This window comes from Balaenoptera borealis, assembly GCF_965194805.1.
Source record: "Balaenoptera borealis genome assembly, chromosome: 10".
Classification (NCBI taxonomy): Eukaryota; Metazoa; Chordata; class Mammalia; order Artiodactyla; family Balaenopteridae; genus Balaenoptera; species Balaenoptera borealis.
Window position 1 is genome coordinate 414,046 of NC_138874.1, and position 27,036 is coordinate 441,081.

A 27,036-nucleotide genomic window follows, 5' to 3' on the forward strand; every position below is an offset into this window, starting at 1 on the left:
GGTAGATATTACTGCTCTATCTCTACAGATAAGGCTCAGAGACTAACAATCTTATGAATTAAGCACCACTAAGTGTCGAAGGCAAAACAAAATAAACTTAGAACTTCTAATTTCAAAACCTGTGCTCTTTGCTCTATACCAAAAAAACTTTGTAATTTATACAACGTGTAACTCATAGCAAACATCTCCAATATTAGTAGTTGAATGAAGTCAACATTCAGAAGTTATCTAAGTAACTGTGAACTGTGACCCATCATATATAAAAAAAAAGATATCTGAGACCCATTTTCTAAAATGTTTTTTATTGAAGTATAGTTGATTTATAGTGTGTTAGTTTCTGGCGTACAGCAAAGTAATTCAATTTTTTTATATACATACATTATATATATATATATATTTTCCATATTCTTTTCAATTATGGTTTATTACGGGATACTGAATATAGTTCCCTGTGCTATATAGTAGGACCTTGTTTATCTATTTTATATACAGTAGTTTGTATCTGCTAATCCCAAACTCCTAATTTATCTCCCTGCCCCGTTTCCCCTTTGGTAACCATAGATTTGTTTTCTATGTCTGTGAGTCTGTTTCTGTTTTGTAAATAAGTTCATTTGTGTCATATTTTAGATTCCACATATGTGATAACATATTTGTCTTTCTCTGTCTGACTTACTACACTCAGTATGATAATCTGTAGGTTCATCCACATTGCTGCAAATGGCATTATTTCATTCCTTTTTATGGCTGAGTAGTATTCTATTGCATATATGTACCACATCTTCTTTATCCATTCCTCTGTCCATGGACATGTAGGTTGCTTGAATGTCTTGACTATTGTAAATACTGCTGCCATGAACAAAGGGGTGCATGTATCTTTTTGAATTATAGTTTTGTCTGGATATATGCCCAGGAGTAAGATTGCTGGATCATATGGTAATTCTATTTTTAGTTTTCTAAGGAACCTCCACACTGTTCTCCATAGTGACTGCACCAATTTACATTCCCACCCACAGTGTAGGAGGGTTCCCTTTTCTCCACACTCTCTCCAGCATTTATTATTTGTAGACATTTTAATGATGGCCATTCTGACCAGTGTGAGGTAATACCTCATTGTAGTTTTGATTTGCACTTCTCTAATAGCGATGTTGAGCATCTTTTCATGTGCTATTGGGCATCTGTATGCCTTCTTTGGAGAAATATGAGACCCATGTTTTGATTGTGTACAAAGTCTACATAGAGGAGTATTGACATGTTTAATCAACATTCACATGCTCTCCATTCCTATCAAACTGGTTAGGTGGCTATACTTGGTGGGAATAAGAATTACTCATATCATCTGACCAACCCCTGACTCCTGAACAACTCTTAACTCAGAGGAACTGTTTTCTTTATTTAGCCCCTTAAGCACAGGATCTGTTAAAACCCAAACCCAGCTTCAGCCCCATCGACATTAAAGATAAGGAGAGTTCAGTTTTAATCTAAAGTTTAAAAAAGCTGCTGGTGAAGAAAAATCACATACAAACCACTTCTGAATATGTTGAGAAAACTTCCTCTCTTAAAGTACATGCCTCTACACAAACAAATAAGGGATAAGTAAGAAAAGCCATAAATATGGGTTCTAGCCTGATCTCGAAGTGAAATTCCCTGAATTGAACTCAGATCTAAAATTGCTGCCAAGTCCTCCCACTGGGCGTTCATATCTACTGTGCAGTCCATACTACGATCCTCTGTAGTCCACTCACAAATGAGCATAACAACTCTTTATTGGGCTCCAACCAAACTAAAGTGAATTTAATATTTTGCTTTCAAATAATGTTAATTCCTCTCCATTATACAGAAACAGATATCACTGATGGCATACTTTGTGCCAGGCACTGTATATTCTAGCTCTAAGGATACAACACTGAACTCCCCATTGCTTTGTTTATTTATTTATTTATTTGATTGCACTGGGTGTTAGTTGCAGCAGGTAGGCTCCTTAGTTGCAGCTCGCGGGCTCCTTAGTTGCTCCTTAGTTGTGGCATGCGAACTCTTAGTTGCGGCATTCGTGTGGGATCTAGCTCCCTGACCACGGATCAAACCTGGGCCCCCGCCTTGGGAGTGCGGAGACTTATCCACTGCGCCACCAGGGAAGTCCCCCCCACCCCATTGCTTTTTAATTAAAACTAAATTTGTGATGATTTGGAAATCAAAGCAGTCTACTTTCATATTTCTTAAACCACTTCCTTCATTTCATTTGTTCACATCTTTCTAATACTTCTATTATCTCCAACTCAGTAATTTTTTCTCATGCCACTCCCTAGAGCTAGAATAATCTTCCTCTTTACGTTGAGAACGCTCCCTCTTTTCACAGGCACCCTGCATGTTACTCTTTCATTAATGAGGTTGAAAGGAGGTTTGGTCTTCTTATTTTGTAGAGCAAATAATCAATAACAGAAATTATAAAAATAACAACCAGAACATAAAAATTAAGCATTGTAAAAGCATTTAAAGATATTCTCTGTTGTCTTGAGGTGGTCAGCTGATTAGAGAATGTCTAAGTACTTTCTTTGTACAAGAAAACCAGAGAGGAGGGAACTTTATACTGTCTTGGGCAACTCATTAACAGAAAAAGAAAGCAAACATGTGCCACAAGAACTATACCACCACCTAATTTAATCCTGACATCAGTAATTACAGCAGGGAACCAGTATGCTGACTGTTAGGCACTACCAAGCCCTTGGGCTCTTAGGAAACATCACTCATTGTTTCAGAAAGGCAGTTTTGGATGATCCTACTCCCACTCCTGAGAAGTGATACAGAATCCACCAATTCTGAAGTTGTGGCTTTTTGCTCCATAAAAAAAAGATACAAAAGTGATTAAACAAAGGACAGTTGATATATCCATTGAAAAGAAAGGGTTGTTAAAATTCCTCATCATGAGAGGACTGTTCTATGTTAAAGAGACAGAGAAAAAAATGACAGTTAAGTGCAATGTGTAATCCCTGATTGAATTCTATTGTTATTTTTGTTCTGGTTGTTTTTTTGGTAAAAACAACAATGAAGCTACATAAGGTATTTTTAGGGCTTGGGCAATTTGAATACGAACTGTACTCTAGGTGTTAATATCTTATCATTCTTATTTTTTTTAGGTGATATTAATCTTGTGGCTATTTAAAGAATGCCCTTGTTTAGGAGACACAGTAATTAGCACTGAAATTGTAATTAGGACTAAATTAATGTCTTCAATTTACATTTTTAAAATAAAATTTTAATTTTAGGATAGATTTAGATTTACAAAAGAATTGTAACGATAGTACAGATAGTTCTCATATACCACCTACCCAGTTTCCCCTATTATTAAAATCTTACAATACTATGGTACATTTGCACAATTAATGAACCATTAACAATACATTAGAATTAATTAAAGTCCATATTTTAGTCAGATTTGCTTAGTTTTTACATATATCTATTCTAGGATACCATCTGGGATTCCACTTCATTTGTGACATGACATTTAATGTCTCCCCAAGCTCCTCAAAAAGTTTCTCAAACTTTTTGATGACTTGATAGTTTTGAAGATTACTGGTCAAGTATTTTTTATAACGTCCCTCAATTTGTATTTGTCTTATGTTTTTGTCAGGGTTAGATTAGAGTAAGGGTTTTTGGGAGGAACATCACAAAGACGATGTATCATTTTCATGACATATCAAGGGTACATACGACATACCCTTATCGCTGGAAACTTATTACTGATGATGTTAACGTTGATCACTTGGCTGTAGTAGTAGTTATCAGGTAAAGTTACTAAACACTCCCCACCAAAACACTGTCTTGCTTCCCATACCATACCTCTTGGAAGGAAGTGACTATATACAGCCTCTACTTAAGGAGTGGCAAGTTATATGCTCCACCTCCATAAGGGCAGAGTATTTACATAAATTACTTGGAATTCTTCTGCATGGGAAATTTTTCTCTTCTCTTCCATTCATTGATTTATTAAACCATTGTATCATTATGGACTCATGGATATTATACATTTTGGGTTCTAACACAATAGTACTTTATTTTGTTGCTCAAATTGTTCTAGATTTGGTCATTGGGATCTCTTTCAGTTGGCTCTTGTGTCCCTTTGATATAACCCCATCATTGTTTTTATTTGTATGTTTTTCGAGCACTTTGTTATATTGTGGCACTAAAAGATGGACCCGGCTCATATTGTATACTTCTTGTCCCATTCCTAAAGTCAGCTATTTCCCCAGGGAGCGCTGGTTTCTTTTTCTGGAGAATGTATTTGAAACCAAGATATAGGTGTTAGGTGTGCTCATTACTATTGGAGTATTGTTGATTCTAGGCCTTTTTTTGGTCTATTTTGTATCTTAACTAATAGCAATTTTGTTTATGAATTCTGCTAATATGAATATGTTGTATATTTGTAAACCTTGATATTAAACGTTTGCATTTATATTAGATAAACCTTTCTTATGCTGAGAGCAAGTAAATATTTGTATCTATTTTTTTTAAAGATTTTATCTTTAAAAAAAAATTTATTTATTTATGTATTTATTTTTGGCTGCGTTGGGTCTTCGTTGCCGTGCGTGGGCTTTCTCTAGTTGCGGAGAGCGAGGCTACTCTTCGTTGTGGTGCACAGGCTTCCCATTGCAGTGGCTTCTCTTGTTGCGGAGCAAGGGCTCTAGGCACATGGGCTTCAGTAGTTGTGGCACGTGGGCTCAGTAGTTGTGGCTCACAGGCTCTAGAGTGCAGGCTCAGTAGTTGCGGCGCACGGGCTTAGTTGCTCCACGGCACATGGGATCCTCCCGGACCAGGGCTCGAACCCGTGTCCCCTGCATTGGCAGGCGGATTCCTAACCACTGCGCCACCAGGGAAGTCCCTCTATATATATTTTTAATTCATTTATAGTCTGTTTTATTTGGGGGGGGAATGGGCTGTAAATCCCTGGTGACTTTCTTATCTTTTACAAAGCTGAACCCTGGGTTTGGGGCTCATGTCATCAGGTCAGAGGAATACCAAGTCTTCTCCTGCTGGGGATTTTATCCTCACCAACTGAAAGCCACATCATTAACTCCCTGCCTTAACGATACTACCCTGTGAATGCTATTTCACCAGAAGACAATACCCAAACTCTGGATATAAGATTTTTAGCTGTGCCACAGAGCCTAGGGCTTTTCAAGTTAACACATGTACCCCTCAAGGCACGGAGGCTTTACAGCTTAGTGATTTCTAAGAAAGCAATTAACCTTAGGAACTGAGGTATAAACAAGAATACAACTCTCAGGTCTGCTATGTGTTCATCCTCACTGCCAATTTAAGGTATAATACTAAAGTTAGCCGCCACAGTTATAGTTTACATATTGAAGTTAGTCATTTCAATCTACTTTGTATTTCCCTTGAGAATTTGGACACAATCAACATATTATTTTCCATATTCCAATATAATCTAGTACTGCTGGATTTAAATTCAATATGAGATTCTTTTTTTAATTCTTTAAAAATGCCTGTTTTGTTCATAAATTATAATTATGATGATTATCTTTTGTAAAACTGAAGACCTTACAGGACATTTTGCACTAAGTTGCCATGAAGAAGTCCTGTTATGTTGCCAGTCTGAAGTGGTTCAGCTCACTTGGTCTGTCCATGTGTGGCAGCAAGTTAGTATTTCTTTTCTTTCGTTTTAAAAAAAAAAAAGCTTAATTCTTCCCCTTTAGTTCTATTTTTAATTGATGTATAAATGACATATAACATTATATTAGTTTCAAATGTATTGATACAACATGATTTGATATTTGTATATACTGCAAAATGATCACCACAGTAAGTCTAGTTAACATCCGTCACCATACAGTTAGAAAAATTTTCTGTGATAACCTTTAAGACCTACTTTTAAGACCTACTCTCTTAACAATTTTCAAATATGCAGTGCAGTGTTATATAACTATGTCACCATGCTGTGTATTACATCCTATGACTTACTTACTTTATAACTGTAAGTTCTATACCTTCCAACCCCCTTTACCCATCACTATCACTGTATGATCTTTGACGCCTCCTTCCCCTGCTACAACATGCATCCAATCTGTAACCCAGTCCTGCTGGTTTTTCCTTGGTGAGCATCCGCACGTTCATCCTCCTCTTTTATTTTCAAACCAGTGGCTGATGATACATTTAGGTTCATGCCATCTCAATCGATTTACTGAATAGTTTCCCAAAAGAGCCTCTGGCTCCACTGTCAGATCAATCTTCCTAATACACCTGCTGTACTACCTTGCTTAAAGACTTAAAGGTCTCTTCGCCCTCTTGCCAACCAGCCTATGTAGCGGCTCATCAGAGCGTAATTTGAAAACCACTGCCTTATATAAACCATCTGTTCCAACATGGTTTCCTCAATATGCCTCTTGTACTTCTACTTGTCTTGGAGTGTGTGCTTCTTGAAATGCCTCCCTCCCTCGTCTTTCTTCTTTTCCACATGGATCATTTAGCTTCCTCTCCTTGCTTATGGGTAACTGCCATTCCAACAGTGAGAAACATTTACTTAGTTGTTCAATTCTAGTATACCTGTAGAGTGATTTCAGAACTGTTAACCCATACCTTCATGGGATACAACTTTATCAAGCAGAGTACAGAGCTATATACAGTTCTTTTTTATTTCAGTCATACAGCTCCCAGTAATTGCCAAAGTTACTTAAATAGGCCCCCTTTTTCCTATACTGCCTTCAACAAGGTTGTTTAATATGTTTGTAATATAGTTAGATTGTGCTGTCACGTTCCTCATCCCATCCTGTATCCCTCAACCTCGTAAATGCTTTTTAAAAATTTGCATATATTAAGATTCACTCTTGGGCTTCCCTGGTGGGGCAGTGGTTAAGAATCTGCCCGCCAATGCAGGGGACAGGGGTTCGAGCCTGGTCTGGGAAGATCCCACATGCCGCGGAGCAACCAAGCCTGTGTGTCACAACTACTGAGCCCGCGTGCCACAACTACTGAATCCCATGCACCTAAAGCCCGTGCTCTGCAACAAGAGAAGCCACCGCAGTGAGAAGCCTGCACACTGCAATGAAGACCCAATGCGGCCAAAAATAAATAAATATAAATAAATAAATAAAAAAGGTTCACTCTTGGTGCTGTAAAATTGTATGGGTTTTGACAAGTGCATAATGTCATATATCCACCATTATAGTATCATACAGAATAGTCTTACTGCCCTATAAAAACCCTTGCGATTTACCTAACACCTCCAACCCGACAACCACTGCTGTTTAAAAATCTCTATAGTTTTGCCTTTTCCAGAATGTCATACAAATGGAATTATATAGTATTTAGTTTTTCAGACTTGCCTCTTTCATTTAGTAATATGCATTTAAGTTTCATCCATGTCTTTGTGTGGTCTGATAGCTCATTCCTTTTAATCACTGTACAGTGTTTGTACGGATGTACCAGTTTGTTTACCCTAGTAAAGGACATCTTGGTTGCTTCCAGCACTTGGTCTGATATGAACATTCTATGAACATTTGCATGTAGGTTTTTGTGTGGACTTCAGTTTTCAATTCAGTTGCATCAATATATAGAAGCACGATTGCTAGATCTTATGGTAAGACTATGTTCAGGTTTGTAATAGCCAAACTGCCTTCCAAAGTGGCTGTACCATTTTGCATTCCCACCAGCAGTTCTTGCTGTTTAGTATCCTCTTCAGCAAATGATATTGTCAGGTTTTGATTTTAGATATTTAAAGGTAACAGTAGGTGCGTAGTGGTATCTCACTGTTTTAATTTGCATTTCCTAATAATGACATGTGGGATGTAGTGCATCTTTCCATATGTGCATTTGCCATCTATATATTCTCCTGGGGTGGTATCTGTTCAGTTCTTCTGCCCATTTATTTGGGTTGTTATTGTTGAGTTTTAAGAGCTCCTTGCATATATTTTTCTCTTAGTCTATGGGTTGTCTTTTCATTCTTTTAACAGCATCCTTCACAGAGAAGATTTTTAGTCCGATTTATCAATTTTTTTTTTCTTTCATGGACCATGCTTTTGGCATTGTACCTAAAAATTCATCACCAAATCCAAGGTCATCTAGAGTTTCTCATATATATATATATATATATATATTTTTTTTTTTAGGAGTTTTGCATTTTGGTCTTTGACCCATTTTAAGGTCATTTTGGTGAAAGATGTAGTCTTTGTTTAGCTTCATTTTTTTTTTTTTTGCACAAGGACATCTAATTGTTTAGTACCATTTGTTGAAGCAACTTACTTTCAAAAGGTTCAGGAAAGTCAAGGGTAAAAAAAAGCTGTTGTTATTGCAGTATGTGCGTATGTGTATACAGAGAGAGAGAGAGAAATCAACTGTGACAAATTGTTAACAACAGGTGCTTCTAGGTGAAGGGTAAATAGTGTTCATTATACTCTTTTAAATTTTCTGTAGTGTTAACATTGTTCAATAAAAAGCAGTGAAATACTTCTACAAAGAAGGTAGGAAAGAATGAAACCCATTTTAGAAGTATTTTCATTAAATTCTTTGTTTCTCAAAAGGTTAAGTTTCATTTATATAAAAGACTGCAATTATGTAGAAAACTGGAACATCTAACAACTGGATTAGCTACCATACTCCTAGTGAAAAGAGTAAAAGATAAACAGTGGGGACTAAAGACAAAAATATTGAAAATATTTTATGCTAAATTCCTACCATAACTGTGGATTCATCCATTTTTTCTTGTAGTTCAGTACGTTTTTGCTTAAATACATCCTCTTGAAAATATGTAACTAGATTTGTTTTGTTATGCTGTCTAAAATCTGTCTTTAACTAGAATTGTCAGTCCATTTATGTTTATTGCTATTCTGATACATTTAGGTTTAAATGTAACATCTTATTCTGTACTTTGTATTTGTCCTACCTGTTCCATTTCTCTCTTGTTTTTCCTTCTACAGAATGAATGAGACCTAGTTCTTTGGTTCTCTGGTTTGTAGCTTTATGCTACTAGACTGCCTATATTGGATAGACCCTTGGTGTTGTTTCTTGTCTCATCATGCCCCATGAAAACAGGAAAACCAAAAACTTAAGGTCATTAGGTTTCAGGAAATGCCTGTAAGTGAAAGCTAACTTTAGTGCTCGCTTTACCTTGCTAGGCTTTTGGCCTCTGAGCAAACTGTACTTCCTAGTCAGTTCAGTGGTATATTTAAAAAAAATAACCTATAAGGCATTTATTTTGATTCTTAGAGGAGATCACCTTCGAACATTTCCAATCCCCAGCCATTACATATAATGGTAGTATTTTCTTTACATAATCTTGAATGGTTATAAAGTTTTTGATTGATCATGTTGTCAACCAGTATTTTATTTTCATTTTATTTATAAGAATACGCATGGTCTAAATAGCTTTCATCAATGGTATATTTTAAAATGTTATTAAATAAATATTTTATCTAGCATTTTTCATGTTCTCAATGGGAGGGCCCATCACAGTTACATTTTTGTCCACCAGACCACTGAAAATGACACTCTAAATTGCTCTTTAAATTTTCAGAGGCTTTGTTCTAAAAAGGACAATCAGAACAGTCTATAAGAAGAAAGGAAATCAGTCTCTTATGAGGCACTTCTGGGGCCAGATGACATAAGTTGAGATATGGGAGTTGCCTATATCTGATGTGAATTATGTAAATCAGTCACCTAAACTACTGCTTATACATGAGAGTTCCTAACATTATTTGATGCTTATGGTAAAAGAGCTTTTCTTAAAATTGTAATCTTAAGTTCAGAAATAGATTTTTTTTTTCCTTGAAGTGTAGAGCCATTCAAGTTTCAGGCCAAATTTGAACAATGTCAATTTCTATTCAATCCTAAAAATTTAATAGTATAAAATAAAACACTAGGAAGCGCTAATTCTTCCCCCAAAGATATATAAAGAGGCTGGAAATGTGGTTCAGCATTACATAATGTTGCCACCCACTCTAGAAACAGAAATGAGTGCCTAGCAACAGGAAAGGGTCATCTCAGGAGAGTGCTGATTGCTCATTGGAGCATTCTAAACACAGATGCTTTTCTATCCTTATCACTTCCAGTCCCTGCTAAACACATGCTGGTTACCTTGGATCCCAGTGCCATCTGATGAGAACCTTCCTCTTATGACAACCAATAAATGCCACTCAGGATAGTTTCTACCTTTAGGTTACATCTTTAAAAATAATAATAATAAAATTTGAAACATTAATAGAAAATAAGCATTTTGTGTGCATTTTCTTCCCCAGTAATCATATTTCTTTCAAGATATGTTAGTGTCCCTGCTGGCATTTTTCTGACTGCACCCTCTATACCCACAAGTTTTTTAAAAATTATTATTAATTAATTAATTAATTTTTGGCTGCATCAGGTTTTCATTGCTGTGCGCGGGCTTTCTCTAGTTGCGGCGAGCAAGGGCTACTCTTCGTTGCGGTGCACAGGCTTCTCATTGCATTGGCTTCTCTTGCTGCAGAGCACAGGCTCTAGGGCATGCGGGCTTCAACAGTTGTGGCTCACGGGCTTAGCTGCTCTGTGGCATGTGGGATCTTCCCGGACCAGGGCTCGAACCCGTGTCCCCTGCACTGGCAGGCAGATTCTCAACCCCTGCGCCACCAGGGAAGTCCTTTACCCACAAGTTTTAGCAGCAAGGCAGAATCATCTATTTCTTAATAAAGAGGTTATGCATGAGTGTGCCTAATATTACTTATGCTTATGGTAGGAGAGCTTTTCTCAAAGCAGTAATCTCATGTTCAGGAATTTGTTTATATTTTTCTTAAACATATAGCCATTCAAATTTTAGATTAAATTTAAATAATCTCAATTCCTATTCAATCCTAAAGATTTACAAGTGCACAACTAGTACAAATAAAGATCCAGGAAGCTCTAGTTCTTTTCACAAAGATAAACAAAGGGGACAGAAATGTGGTTCAGCATCACATAATGTTGCCACCAATCCAGAAAGAGAAGGGAAAGCACCTTTTCCTAGGTTTCTTGGCTATTTGCATGTGTCTCCCTCCCTCTCTTTGGTATAAGGTCCCTTGTCCATTTTTCTTTGTCCATTCTGAATATAAGCCAATTTTCACTTTCATATGTTATAAATGTTTTCTCCCACTCTGCCTTTTTTCACTCTCTTAATGATGTCTTTTGATGAAGAGAAGTATTTTAGTCTGTTTCAATTTATCATTATTAGACATCTCCTTTATGACTAATGCTTTTTGTGCCCTGTTTAAGATTGGTTTTCCTTATTTCAAAGTCATAAAGATATTTTTCTATATTACCTTCTAGAAACCTGCATTAACTTTTTATCTGTAATCAGACTGGAATTGATATTTTCGAGTTAGGGGCCGAGTTGGGGGCCATGATTGTATGGATATATGGATATCCAGTTGACATGGAACCACTATAGTATATAACAACCTTCCTCACTGCTCTGCAGTACTACCTTTTGTCATAAAACAAGTATCCATAATAGATGTATGGGACTCTTTCTAGACCCTAAGCTCGTTCACTGGCCTATTTGTCCTTTCTCCAATAGCACATTGTCTTAATTGCTGTACCTTTATAATAAATCTTTAGCTGATTAACTCATCCTACTATTAATATCTGATCAAATGTGTCATCTCACTTGGTTCTTCTATTCTTTGCTCTTCTGTTTGAAGATTGTCTTGGCTATTCTTAGTCCTTTGCATTTTCATATACATTTTAGAAATAACTTGTTGACTTTCTTCTTTTCTCTAGATATACTTACTCCCTAGGTAAACTCGTCCAGTTTCATCACTTTGGATATCCACAATCTGTCAAACAATCCTCTGCATTTAACAATCATTAAAATAAATCCAGAATCTGATGACTATTACCAATCTGGTCCAAGTCACCACCCATCTCTCACTGGTTTATTAAAATAGCCGACTATTTTAATAAGCTTCCATCCTTGCCCCTTTAGTTGATTCTCCATGGTAGAGAGATCTTTTAAAATAAAATCTGGGTCTTCCGGTGGCGCAGTGGTTAAGAATCCACCTGCCAACGTAGGGGACACGGCTTCGAGCCCTGGTCTGGGAAGATCCCACATGCCGCAGACCATTTAAGCCCGTGCGCCACAACTACTGAGACTGTGCTCTAGAGCCTGTGAGCCACAACTACTGAGTCCGCGAGCTGCAACTACTGAAGCCCGCGCGCCTAGGGCCCCTGCTCCGCAACAAGAGAAGCCACGGCAATGAGAAGCTTGCGCACCGCAACCAAGAGTAGCCCCCGCTCACTGCAACTAGAGAAAGCCCACACGCAGCAACAAAGACGAATGCAGTCAAAAATAAATAAACAAACAAACAAATAAAAGATACAATAAAGTCAAATCTGATAATGTTGCTCCTCTGGTCAAAACTCATCTCATTCAAGAGTAAATTCCAATGCTGTTAACAATGGCTTACACAGATGGCCACACTATTGCTCTGCCCCAGCCATCCTGACCTCCCGGTGCTGGGCAGGGCCCCGCCTTAGGGCTTGTACTTGGTCAACTCCCTTCCTGGGAAGCTCTTCCCCAGTCTCTGCGTGGCTAATGCCTTCACCTCCTTCAAGTCTTTGCTCAAATGTCAACTTCTCCCTGAGGCCTTCCCTGACCACCATATTTAAAACTGCAAGTCACCCCTGAGACTAGATGAACACTCTAAACAAAATGCTTTACCTTTTAACAGGAACACAATAAGTATGACCCATAATAACTGATCAATTTAAAATGCAAAGTTTTGCTATTTTCACATGGCCAACTCTGTCTTCCTTGTGTTTGTTAAATATAAGACAGCCCTTATCATTAATCTCACATGATAACGGCCACAGAGTGGCAGACGCGGCCTCTTCTGCGGGCCATCCATCTCATAGTTCTTTTCTTTCTAATTTGTAATTTTTAACGTGTGGAGAAAGGACTAGGTAAATCAAACGGTCTTTGCTTTAGTGGCATTTAACTAAACCCCGGTGCATACATGTGCAAGAAGAACTGGGAAGTTTCCTCCGAATCTTAAGAAGGTAGAGTGGAATTCCCTGCGTCCGGCGGTTAGGCGCCCGCTTTCGCTGCTGGGGGGCGCGGTCGGGGAACTAGGATCCTGCAAGCCTCGCAGGGCACCGCCTGCCCCCCGCCAGAAAAAGGTATTGTTTCCCTTATAGCAGTTTCACCAACTGTTACTTTTGAAATTTACTCTGATAGTATGAGATTTCTTCCTCCTCCTCACATCCAGTCACCAAGTTTCGTCAAAATCCGCCCCCCTAGACCTCTCTCATGCCGACATGTCTGTCCCCACAGCCCTGACACTTACCTCAGCCTTAATTCTGACCCTTCTTATTTTTCATGGGGACTATCTGTCCTCCTCACTGTCCTCGGGCCCCCTAGTCATATCGTTGATCCTTGAACAATGCAGGGAGGGGTTGGGGTGTGGACTCTCTGTGCGATCAAAAGTCCCTCCTATAACTTGCTCGCCCACCGTATACCCGGTTCCTCCATACCGGCTGTTCCCATATCCCCGGATTCAACCAACCCTGCATCACATAGTGCTGTACTATTTACTGTTGAAAAAAATCCATTTGTAAGTGGACCCACGCAACTCAAACCCATGCTGTTCAAGGGTAAACTGTACTTAAAAGCTTTCAGCTGTTTCTCCTTGCTTTCTCAACAAGGAAACGACTCATCAGGCTGTGCAAGACCTAACTGATCTAACTCTTCTGACCTCTCTAGTCTATGCTTTTGCATCTCTGCTCCAGTGATATTGAACTCCTTGCTTCTTCCTAAGAGAGTCAAGTTATTTTGTTTCTGTGTGGTGGCATATTTTTCCTCTCTGACTGAGGCCTCTTCTCAAGGAGGATAACTTCAAAGAGGGAGTTGAAAGGCCATTTTTCTCTTAGATTTCCTTGCCTCCTCTGTAGGTGAGGAACCCCTCACCTCTGTTCTCACAGCATCTTAAACATACTTGATGTGACACTACTAGCAGTGTGACATTGGGCAAGTCATTAACCTTCCTGCGCCTGTGTGCTTTTCTGTAATGCAACGGTAATAGGGACGACCTTGTTGTGAGCATTAAATGAGTTAAGCCATATAACAATGCTAGGCACATGGTACACAGTCCATAAATATTAGCTACTACGACTGTCCAACAATATTATGTTCACTGACTTTCCATCTGCTGTCTGTATGTTGGCTGTTCAGTTAGGACAAAAACTAAACCAAGTTTAGCTCCGCCTCCCCAAGGTCTAGAACACTCTCTGAAACATAGTAGGTGCTCAATATATATTTACAGAAAGAACAAAATAAAAAATAAACTCCTTTAGTGTACATAGCAAGGCAGGACTGAATCATTTATAGGCACAATCTAATATATGAATATAGCCTAAGCTGAGGCCAGAAAATGAAAAAGTGACAAAGTACTAAAGAAATTGAAATTGATAAAGTACTAAATATTCAACCTGACGGTTCTATAATTTTCTTTCATGGCCTTAAAAAACTGCAGTGGCCATTTAGGATTAGAAAATTATGACAGCCGTAGCATTTTCTTTCAGTGGGTTAAATGTAATCATCACTTAGTTAAACATATGTATCAGCAATTTAAAATTCTCCATTTGATGCACAAAGGTATCTTTTAATCATAATTTATTAAATCATAAAGTCAAAAAAGCAGTAACAGAAGTCTAAGTTCCTTCAGTAGCAGAAGTCTCAGTGTCAACATACATACAAAAATGACCATATTTCCCAATGTTATATTAATTTGGATTTGTGGTTGTTTTCCTCATGTCTGACTCATTCCAATTTTGTGGAGAGCATCTGCTCTGAACTTACTTAAAATGTATTTGCTTCATTAAATTATTTTCTTTTCATGGAATGTTTTTGTTATTGGTTGGTGGCCAAAGATTTACCTTTTATGTTTTTTCCGTATTTTTTTAGTTTCCAGAGCAACACACTGAACTATACTTTAAATACCATAGAGCTTTCCTCAGGGAAGAGACACAAAAGAAAAGTTGGAGAAATTTCAGCATGTTTTAAAAACACATACACACATATCAGTTACAGAGAAACAAGACTCACAAAATGAAACTCCTCCAAATATTGTTTGCTAGAAATAGTATCATAACAAATTGTGTGCCCATATTTGTCACTCAGAAAAAGTCACTTCTAGAAAATATATTCTCTTCTTCACCCAAATGTTTAAACCTGATAAGTAAGATTGTTTCCTGGGAGATTTATTCTTTAACAATCAAGACAAGCTTTTCAGTAAGCTGAAAGTTAGCTACTTTTACTAGTAGGAATAATGATCACCTAAAAACTGACAAATGACCTATTCTCCTTTTAACTTAGAGTAAGTTTTACTTTCTTATTGACCAAATAAAGGCAACTTAACCAAATCATCCTAGAACTTGAGTCAGTTTATGAGAAAAAGAGAGAGAGGAAAAAAAAAGGTAGGCTTTGCATACAAGGAAAAAATTGTCAGTTAAATACTTAAAGATGACACCTGCAAATTTGTTTTTCCATCATTACATTTAAGACTTTAGGTCTACTAGTACTGGAAAAAAACTGCAATGCACCAAAAACCTTCTAATGCATGAAACAGCTTTAAAAATTATTCCAGACAAAAGAAGCTTGCTATATGATCGTAACATTAGAAAGATTAAGGAAAGCTGATGTTCTTTTTCATGTAGAACAGAATTGAGAGATATAATAAAATGGTTGTTTTTTTTTTTAAAGCCACTAAGTTTTGGGGGTGGTTTGTTATGCAGCAACAGATAACTGAAAGCAGTAAGGAACTCCAGGTGGCCTTAGTGGCAGTGAGCACAGACTTGGAAGTCAGAGGCAAATCAGTACTGCCTGATGCATGTCTTGGGGGGACACTGGTGGGCATAATAAAGCACAGAGGAAGGCGGCATCAACGGCACAAGGAACAGTCACAGCAAGAGGACTGCAGGGCTGCAGGTGGTGACTCTGCCTGTATGTGTAGCACCCTGTACCCTTGAATGCGCCCAGAGAGATGGAAGTGAGGAGCTGAGGTCTTAACCTAAGTTAGATGAGTTAGGGTTAGTAATCTATTAGACTCGGGGGTCAAACTGTTAAAGTGACCTTACTTAAGGTCCACGAGTTGGTGGACAGCATTATTTACAATAGCCGATACAGAATAAATGTTCATGAGCCATAAAAAAAAGATCAAATCTTGCCATATGTGACAACATGGATGGACCTTGAAGGCATTATTATGCTAAGTGAAATATGACAAATACCGTATGATTTCACTCATGTCGAATATGAAAAACAAAAAACCAAAATAAATGAACAAATGAAATAAAAAACAGACATGTAGATATGGAGCACAGTGTAGTGGTTACCAGAGGGGAAGGGAGGGGAGGGCGAAATGTGTAAAGGGCATCAACTGTACGGTGACTAATGGAAACTAAATTTTTGGTGGTGAGCATGCTGTAGTGTAGACAGAAGTAGAAATATAATGTTGTACACATGAAACAGAAAATGTTATAAATCAACGTTATTTCAATTAAAAAAGAAATGAATTTTTAGTAGAAATGATTTATATTTATTATAGAAACATTACCAAAAAGAACAAAGTAGAAATCTAAGACTCACCCCCAGTTCTACTGACCAGAAATAATCAGTGATAACGTCTGATAATCCAAACATCTTTCTGTACTATTAGTAGAGAAAGAAGAGTGACAGAAAAAGTATATACAAGTGGAATCTTAAAATATATGGGATTTAAAATAAAAATTCTAAATTACATTTTGCTTAAATTTAACAGACAGTAAGTAAAACTGAAGGAATAAATAAAATCTTAAATGTTACAAATATCAGGGTCTACACTAATCCTTTAAGGATTATGAAAGGCTAGCGTTTCAACCCTAAATAGCACCTGTCTTTCTGCTATGAAAAATTAAATCTGCCCTGATGCTTCCTCCCACCTCCCCACCCCCACCAGATTCTCATTACCTATTTTTTTAAACCAAGACATATAACACATTCTCATATACGATATTAACGCTGTGGAAACTTTTAAAAGGCATGGAATGATTTTGATGAGTCTATGTTTAAAAATAAACATAAAGCATCATACTGACAAATTTTACAAATGATCTTTTTAAGGCAGCATAGATGTGTACTGCTGCAAATGTGCTACTCGGCCAACCTGACAAATGTGATATTTTGCTGTTTGCTAGACTTTGTTCACATACTAGCTAGAAATATGAAATGCATTTCCAAGTGAATTTCATGAAGCACAATAGAGAATGCTGTAATAAAATCCAAATATTCCTTCCACTACATTCCTTTCCTCTAATACTTCTGTAATTCAATCTGAAAAGACCAAGTTTGTCTAGAAAGATTACTTCTTTATAGGCCACTAATGTTGCTTATTGCTTAGCTTCGGACATTTTCTAGGTACTCAAACTGCCTTAAAAATCATCAAATCACTGAAAACCAAACTAAGGATATTGTACAATTTTTGTTTCCTTGTTTTAAAATGGTAACAATATTTAGCAGCTCAATTCTGTGACAGTTTCCTGACACTATTTCTCAAAAAAATCACCACCAGGTTTTCTATCTCATAACCTCTGCTGTAATGGTTTTCAAACCTGGTTGCACATTGCAATCACTCAGGTACCTTTAAAAAATAAGGATGTCCAGCCCCAGCCCAGATCCATTAACTCAGAATCTTTGGGAATGGGCTCCGGGAAAGGTGTTTTAAAAGCTTTTAAACATAGTATAGGGTTTGGTAAGCTCTTATTTTAAATGAAGAATCTAAATCATCTCTATGAAAATAGATACTCAATTTATCGTGTGTTCAGTTATATTGAAAATAATTTTATTTAGATTTTTAAGAGGTGAAAGTTATCACTATCAATCATATTTCTCAAATTAAATGATGGCATCAGTTTTCAAGATCTGTAAAGCTATAGAACTGCTTTTTTGGTTCAAAACTGTAATTTTATAGTACCCCATCATACAAAACTCCTTTTTAAAGGGTGAATGTTAGGAAATTTTGTCCCTTTATTGACAAGTTTTATGATTAGTTTGAGGGATTAAATGCTAGCAAAACGTAAGACTCTGACAAAACAATAATGAAACAAGAATCTGGCTAGGAGTAAAAGGAATAAATGGTCACTGATTTCAGAGCCCATTTGTAGGCTAAGATGCTTTTGTTTTTAAAAATTTTTTTGTTGTTTATCTCAGCTTCTAAACCTTTTCTTGTTTATATTAGAAGTTCCATTTTATCTGATGAGTTTCCAAACATCTCTTTAAAAAAAATTGTTTTATTGAAGTTTAGTTGATTTCTACTGTACAGCAAAGTGATTCAATATACACATATATAATTCTTTTTCATATTCTCTTCCATTATGGTTTATCACAGGATACTGAATATAGTTTCCTGTGCTATACAGTCGGACCTTGTTGTTTTCCAGTCATCTTTAGTAAGAAATGTTCCATAATAACCCACTTCCTTTATCCCACTAGTATATGCTTGGGCTTTGGGCAGTACTCTTTCTCTTGTAGAAGCTGACTGATGATTCATTTTCTAATTTCCTCTTCTTAAGCCATTCTTACGAAATCCTCCAAGATTCCTCAATCAAATAGGCTAACATTCTTCACGTTTTAAAAAAAAAAGTGTTAGACTAGCTGGCAATCTGATTGATGTTTCTGTGTGACTGCTGGGGTAGTACAGGAATATGGATAACTTTTAAAGTTAAATATAGTAAACTTATTTACTTTGCATTCTCAAGCTAGAAATCTCCACAGACATAATCTGCATATCTACTAGCTCATGTCTCATAATCATGTTCCTGAGGTGCTGCGAGGCTTTGAATGTCCTCCTGTAATGACCAAGTGAGCACAGCACGTGGAATGACCAGGGAGCAAGGGGACAGCCTAGCAGGCCAAATAAATCCTGGCCATCAGTGGGTGACAGATGTCTCGGCCAGATCACCCCCACAGCAACACTGACCACACAGAAAACGCACAACTAAATTTAATATTTTCCGTTTCCCTCCCCTTCTGTAAGTGATGCTCAGGGTGCATAAGGAATCAGAGCTACACATTAGTATAAAATGTTAATATTAGGTGTTATCTTCCATTGATAGGTTCAAACCCACCCCAGATTCTAGAGCTAATGTCATCTCCTTTGTAATAGTGGGGAATTGCTCTAAAACACATAACCTAAAAGCTAAATTATTCTTGTGTAGGTATTAGGGGAATTTCAAGCAATGTAACATTTTTTGACAGCGACATTTTTTTGTAAACGATCAAAATGGACAAGCACCATCATTAAGAACACAAAGCAGTGGTTGTTAAGAAAATTATTCTACATTTCAACATCAACACTATCTCTTAGGTCTATCTTAATCTGGAAGTAGCTATGTGAAGGCACATTGATTTATACCGGTTTTTAGACACTGAATTACTTTTTATAGCAATAGCCCATATACCAAATGGACAGACAAGGAAAATAGTTATCTTAAAGTAAGTGGGAAAAAAAGAGAAAGCTCTTAAGTGGCCATCTATGTACTTACTTCTAGAACCTTGAAAATCCTTTGGATAAATAAGAAACTTGACATCTTCACTGGACTCATACCAGCTTTGAGGGAAAAAAAAAAAAAAAAAGGGACTAGAAACAGCCTGCCTGGCGGTTTCACAGAGGTTCTGGCCTTCTGTTCACATATTCTTCATGACAGGTGCAGTTCCTTCCCTCCCTCCATCTGGGGCCTGGCTTAGCACTTAAACTGGCCTCTACACCAGCAAGAAGTATATGGGCTGGGACAGGGGCGATATCTGCTTTCTGTTGGTATCTGCTCTGTGTTGTCTTAAGCTTGTCCCTTCAGTTACTGTAGATACCTTGGTCCTGACTCACTATATGTTAAGCATTTTTTTTTTTTTTTTTTTGGCTGTGCCACACGTCTTGCCCTGACCAGGGATTGAACCCGTGCCCTCGGCAGTGAAATTGCGAAGTCCTAACCACTGGACCACCAGGGAATTCCCTTAAGCATTTTAAAAATGTAATAGTTGCTATAAAGAAAATATCTGACGTACACTTCTAAGTCGGGGAGCATAAAGAAGTGAATCAGTCATCCAACTTCAAAGTAGAACACCACCAACGCCATTGTCCCAGCACCCCTTCCTCTGTCAGGGTACTCTCTGAGTTAACCCCTATCCTAAAATTCGTGTTTATTATTCTCTCTTCTTTTTTGAAAAATATGTTCCATATATGTATATATCTCTAAATTATGTATTGTTTAGTTTTGCCTATGCTGGAGCCTTTAAAATGGTATCACACTAAATGCAATCATATCAGGCTGTTTTTTTTTTTTTTTTTTTCCAAAAAACACACTTTAATTTTCCTAATAGTCATCCATACTGATGCTTGTAAGTGGTATCTCATTCAGTTTTACTGCTGTGTAATATTCCATTATGTAAACAGACCAGCATTTATTCACCCATTCTCTTGTCCGTGTAAATTAGTATTCTTGGTATATTTTTGCTTTAAGACTTTCCTATAAATATCCTTGCAAATGTCTCCTGGTGCACGTGCCAAATTCTTCCTAGTTGTGGAATTGCTGGGTTATAGGTTACGTGAATGATTAACACTATGAGTTAGGGCCAAATTGTTTTCCAAAGCAGCTACAGCATCTTACTCTGACTGGCATTGCAAAAAAGGATCCTGTTGTTCTACCCATCCTTGCCAACACTTGGTATTTTCAGACTTCTTAATTTTTGCAAGCTAGAAGGTGTGAAATGGAATTTCAATGTGGTCTTAATTTACATTTTCCTGAAAACTAATGAGTTTTGTGCATCTTTTTCCATGTCTAGTTGCCACTGGTTCATTTGTACATTCTTCTTTTAGACTGAGTATTTTCTTATTGATTTTAAAGAATTCTTACACCTTCTATCATACTTTGTTAGTTACATATGTTACGAAACTGTGCAATTTTTGCCCTCATTGGGCCACAATTCTAGTACTGGCTTATTCCATCATACCTTCCTTCCCTGCCCTCGAGCTACTGAGGAATTGAGAAAATAGCAGTATGAGTTTCTAAATGGAGTTTTAATAATTCTATATCCTGAAAAGGATATTTAATATAATTAGATATTTCTTTTTAACATAGATTGGCAGACAAATTTATTGCCAATGTAGTGAAAATCAATTACCATTGTTGAGAATGTAAAATGAAACTCGATAGGGGTGGTGATACCTGAGTGTACTATTTGACAAAACTCACTGAAATTATTATATGTAAATTCTATCCCAAAAATGCTGATTTAAAATTAATAAAATAACAGGTGTAAATTATAACACAGGGAGGTGGTATAGCACATTGGTTAAGGTCTGGTTCTAGAACCAACCTGCCACTTAGCTCTGTCACTTAGTATGTTACCACCTTGGGCAAGTTATTTCATATCTTTAACCCTTGCATTTCTCATTGGCAAAGTGGGGATAACAGCAGTACCTATACTGTTATATTATAAATGTTACAGTTTTCACATTTGGGCAGGTAATCCACTGATAATTTATTTTTGAGTTTGCTGTGAAGTAAGGCTGTAGTCTCATTCTTTTTTCTGAGAGGTAACCAAGTTGTCACAACACTATTTAATTATCCATCCCTGCCCACTGATTTTGAATACTACTTCTGTCATATCAGATTTCCTTATATGCCTCATTTAGTTTCTGGATTCTTGATTGTGTTTCCTTAAGTCTATTGTCAAGCACTGCACCAATACAGTACTACACTGTCTCAATCACTACAACATTATAATTAATCTTGATATATAACAGGAGAAGTTTTCCTTCCCTGTTCTTTGCTGCTATCTTATTGATTCCTGAGCTTTTGTTCTTTCCTATGAACTATAGATAGTCTATCAAGTTTCATGAAACAAAAACAAAAAAATCCTGTTGGAATTCCAGAGAATTCATAGATTTATTTGGGAAGAACTGATAATCATCAACTAATATTGATCCATTAATATGAGCTATCCATTTATATAGATCTTTTATCTTTCAATCACATTTTATAACTTTATAGGTTTTTTCCCAGTGTTACAGTCTGTCTTTTAACAGAAAAATGTAATCTATTTACATTTATTGTCTCTATTGATATTTTTGAACCCATTTCTACTATCTTTTTTGGTCCATATGTCTCCCACACCTTGTCCCCTTTATTTTGGTCTTTTATATCCCTTTAGCCTCTTTTTTTCTCTGTTGGTGTGGAGACTATAGATTATATTTATACCCTTTTAAATTACTGTATCTCTGCACATGACAGAGACCATTCCATTCTCTCCTCACCTTTACTGAGAGTGAAGGGAAAAAGAGTAAAACTAGACAAAAAGGTGAGGAAAGCATAAAAGAGAGGAAAAGAGCCAGTGATGACATACTTTGAAGTGGGGGACCAAAACTGAATTCTTCAAAGGAAGAAACTGAACGCTTTCCTTCCTCATGCAGTTCCTCCTCTCATCACATATTTAGATAGGCAGTGCCATTTTTAGCTTATAGGTTATATGATTTTCAGCATTTCCTTTATACTTCTCAGTCATTCAAGGTAATCAAGGTCTCTTTTTATTATAACTGTTACTCTTAAAATGGTTTACCAGCTATGTTGAACTCATTTTACTTTTAGGTGAGTTATTTTAGTTAAAGCACTACAAGAATTTGTCACCAGCAAACATTTAAGGTAATTGGGTACAGAGTTACTGGAAGACAGTACGTTTAATTTCTTTTAAAAAATTTATTGATTTATTTTTGAGGTAAAGTTGATGGATAATATTATGTAAGATTCAGGTGTACAACACAGTGATTTACGGTTTTCAAAGGTTATACCCACATTCACAATTATAAAATATTGGCTATATTCTCTGTTGTACAATATATCCTTGCAGTTTACTTATTTTATACATAGTTTGTATCTCTTAATCCTCTACCCATGGACAGTACAGTTAATTTCTTAAACTTAGAAAAGACCGATTGAAATAAAGTAGTATTTGCATCACATTTATTTACCATATAAAACAAAACAAGATGTAGAGTTTAGAAGTTCCTAAAAAATATTTAATCATAATAACAATGCATAAACTTTGTGTGGGGGGGGAAAGTTTATTTCTAACTTGCATATTTGAAACTTTTACTTCGCAAGGAGAAGACCAGATATCCTTTCACAATATCTTTACACAAAGCTTTCAGACCACGTTTCTCATATAGTTTTATTTAACACTTTAATATTTTTAGATTGTTTAAGATTTATACACTAGCAAGTCTCTTTTATATGGACCGAGAGGCATATCTTTAGAGAACACTTTGTCCTATACATTCATGATCCATTAAACACCTTAAAACCATTATCATTTATATTGGCAAAATTAGCCTAGGTTTACAAAGTGAAAAGTGAAAGGCCCCATATTTCAGAAAATCAGAAATAGAAACTAAGGTTGATAAAAATTAATGATTAAAAAATATAATGCAAATAAACAAACATCAAATGAACAACTGGGAAGTTTGTTCAGCAATAGTGAGATTGGTCAGTGTTCCCATAGAAAACACAGGCACAAAGCAGTGAAGAACTGATCATGGCCGTAATGACACCCATCAGGCAAATATCACTAAGTTTGTTCTCTTCTATTCCCATATTCTTTAAGTCAGCACTCATGGATATCTACTGCTCGTTGTTCTTGAGGGACTCTCAAATGTTAAAGAAAAATAATCAGTTGATCCATTTTTAATGTTTTATAGTTCTCAGCGTGTAAATCTTTCACCTCCTTGGTCAGGTTTTATTCCTAGGTATTTTTTTTTTTTTGGTGCGATTTTAAAAGGTACTGTTTTTTTACATTCCCTTTCTGACATTTCATTGTTAGTAAAACAAAACGCAACCGATTTCTGAATGTTAATCTTGTATCCTACTACTTTGCTGAATTCATTTATTAGATTTAGTAGTTTTTGTGTGGAGTCCTTAGAGTTTTCTATATATAGTATCATGTCATCTGCATATAGTGACAATTTTACCTCTTCCCTTCCAATTAAAAAAAAAAAATTATTTATTTGGCTGCACCGGGTCTTAGTTGCGGCACGCAGGATCTAGTTCCCTGACCAGGGATGGAACCTGGGCCCCCTGCATTGGCAGCATGGAGCCTTAACCACTGGACCACCAGGGAAATCCCTTTTATTTGCTTTTCTAGTCTGACTGCTGTGGCTAGGACTTCCAACACTATGTTGAATAGAAGTGGCGAGAGTGGGCATCCTTATCTTGTTCCAGATTTTAGTGGGAAGGCTTTCAGCTTCTCACCATTGAGTATTTTTTTTTAAATAAATTAATTTAATTTATTTATTTATTTTTGGCTGTGTTGGGTCTTCGTTGCTGCGTGCGGGCTTTCTCTAGTTGCGGCGAGCGGGGGCTACTCTTCGTCGCGGTGCGCGGGCTTCTCATTGCAGTGGCTTCTCTCGTTGTGGAGCACGGGCTCTAGGCGCGCGGGCTTCAGTAGTTGCGGCACGTGGGCTCAGTAGTTGTGGCTCACGGGCTCTAGAGCACAGGCTCAGTAGTTGTGGCACACGAGCTTAGTTGCTCCGCGGCATGTGGGATCTTCCCGGACCAGGGATCGAACCCGTGTCCCCTGCATTGGCAGGTGGATTCTCAACCACCGTGCCACCGGGGAAGCCCACCATTGAGTATTATACTGGCTGTGGGTTTGTCATAAATGGCTTTTATTACGTTGAGATATGTTCTCTCTTATACCCACTTTGGTAAGAGTTTTTATCATGAATGGATGCTGAATTTTGTCAAGTGCTTTTTCTGCATCTATTGAGATGATCATGTGGTTTTTGACTTTTCTTTTGTTAATGTGGTACATTACATTGATTGATTTGCGTATGTTGAACCATCCTTGTGAACTTGGGATGAATCCCACTTGGTCATGGTATGTATTCTTTTTTATGTGTTATCGGATTCAGTTTGCTAATATTTTCTTGAGGATTTCTGAATCTATATTCATCAAGGATATTGGCCTGTAATTTTCTTTTTTGGTGGTATTTTTGGTTTTGGTATCAGTGTGATGGTGTCTTCATAGAATAAAGTCAGTTTATCCACTTCACAGTTTTGGTGAAAGCGTATCCCAAATTTTGGGAGCCATTAAGATTGATCACACTTTGACAATGAAAGAGTGTCACATTAGTAGAAGCTTTAGCATATAATTTATTCAGTGCTGTACATAATCACGCTGTTTTTTTAATGCCAAACAATGCTGTTTATTAATTATTCTTGATATTGTTGTAATACAAGGTTAATGTATTCATGTAAATATCTAAGTAGTTTTATTAAACACAAAATGCTTCAGAGTACTTCATCTACGATTCTCCATAGGAAGCATACAAGTAATATAATCAAGATCTTTAACTAGCTTTCTACTCTCCCTTTCATGCCTCCAGTGACGGAGAGCACACTGCACACATGGGACTGTCAGTCTCAATGTTGAACAACTTCAGATGTTAGAAAGTTTTCCCTAACACTGAATAAAATTGTCTTTGCTATGACATCTACTTATTGCTCTAGCCTTGCATTTCACAGTTAAGATAGAAAAATCAGTATTCCTTCTCCCATATGACAACTCAAATTATATTAAGACAGCTGTTTTGTTAGTTTTTTTCCCTATTTTTCTAATCCAATCCCTCAAATTATTCCTTGCCATATACTAGTTTTCCTCAAGATATATAAAAGAGATTGTTGTGTCCCCCTAAAAAAGATATGGTGACCTTATTTGGAGATTGGGTCTTTACAGAGGTAATCTAGTTAAAATGAGGTAATTAGGGTGAGCTCTAATCAGTATGACTTGTATCCTTATAAAAATGGGAAATTTGGACACAGAGACAGGCACAAAGGGAGAATGCCAGGTGAAGATGAAAGCAGAGATCAGGGTGATGATTTACAAGCCAAGGAATGCAAAGAAGGCCAAAAAAACACCAGACTAGGAGAGAGACATGCAACAGGTTCTCCCTCACAGACTGCAGACGGAAGAACCCTGTTGACACAATACTTTTCTTTTGTTTAAGCTATCCAGTTGGTGGTACTTTGTTGTAGCAACCCTAGAAAACTAATACATTACTCAGAAATGTGACATGACAAAAGGTTAAGGAAATTTTCCACAGCCAAACTGCTTGGTTTTATTTATGGGTGAGAATAATTCCTTCCTAAAATGGACATATCATTATTGAAAATATTAATGCTCTCAGCAATGATATATTTGAATACATTCTGAAATTATACTCTGAATTTCTGGCCAGTACAAGTCTATTATGTACAGATTTTTCCTATGACTTTCGTTTTCACAATTTTTCTTTGGTAGCTCTGCTTTTGCAGAGTTGATGACACTGTTAATAGTAAAGAAAGCAACATACTTGTAACCTTTGGCTCTGTATTCAAATCCTAATCTAGGACCAGGAAAACTGTAACTTGTAAACCACGTTTCATTCATAAATTTAGAAAAGAAGGACTATAAGAGTGATATGCAGAATATGTGATTATAAAAATTATTTTCAAAGTGTACTGTAACAGCGATTTTCATCAGTGTGGGGAAATTCTCTATAAATACTGAAATAGAAATTAATTCTGAAATAAGTAATAAAAAATTATGACAGATTGATCAGCAACAGTATTTTATACAGAAAATTCTTAAGCGAGATCCTAAGATGTTTATGAATTTCCATATATTATTATGGCCTATAATTTCTCCCATGGAAGCAGCAAAGAGTCAACAACAAAGCCATTTTCAGATGGGGATGCTGAGCAGACTGTATCTGGTAGAGGACCACACCAAGAGAGCCTGGCAACACCTGGAGACACTTTTGGCTCTTAAACCTGTGCGGGTGCTACTGGCATCTTGTGAAGAGAGGCCGGGGATGCTGCTAAACCATCTACAAGGCACAGGACAGCCCCCATAAGAAGGAATTATCCAGTCCAAAATGTCGATAGTGCTAGGTTAAGAAACCCTGACATATTTAAAGGATCTTCAAAGGAAATAAAAAACACTTTGAATATCAATATGAATAG

The 27,036-nt window shown here is 36.8% G+C and overlaps 1 protein-coding gene and 1 long non-coding RNA gene across 4 annotated transcripts in view; both read right to left on the bottom strand.

Annotated features, from left to right (window-relative positions):
• The window catches only part of REEP3 (receptor accessory protein 3), a 96,396-nt gene that overhangs the window by 62,020 nt on the left and 7,340 nt on the right, over positions 1 to 27,036 (bottom strand). The gene's annotated exons all lie outside the window — the stretch shown is intronic.
• The window catches only part of LOC309635828, a 33,653-nt gene continuing 6,686 nt past the window's right edge, over positions 70 to 27,036 (bottom strand). Inside the window, exon 2 of the long non-coding RNA XR_014249050.1 lies at positions 70 to 18,604. This is a non-coding gene — a long non-coding RNA (uncharacterized lncRNA). The remainder of the gene's footprint in view (positions 18,605 to 27,036) is intronic.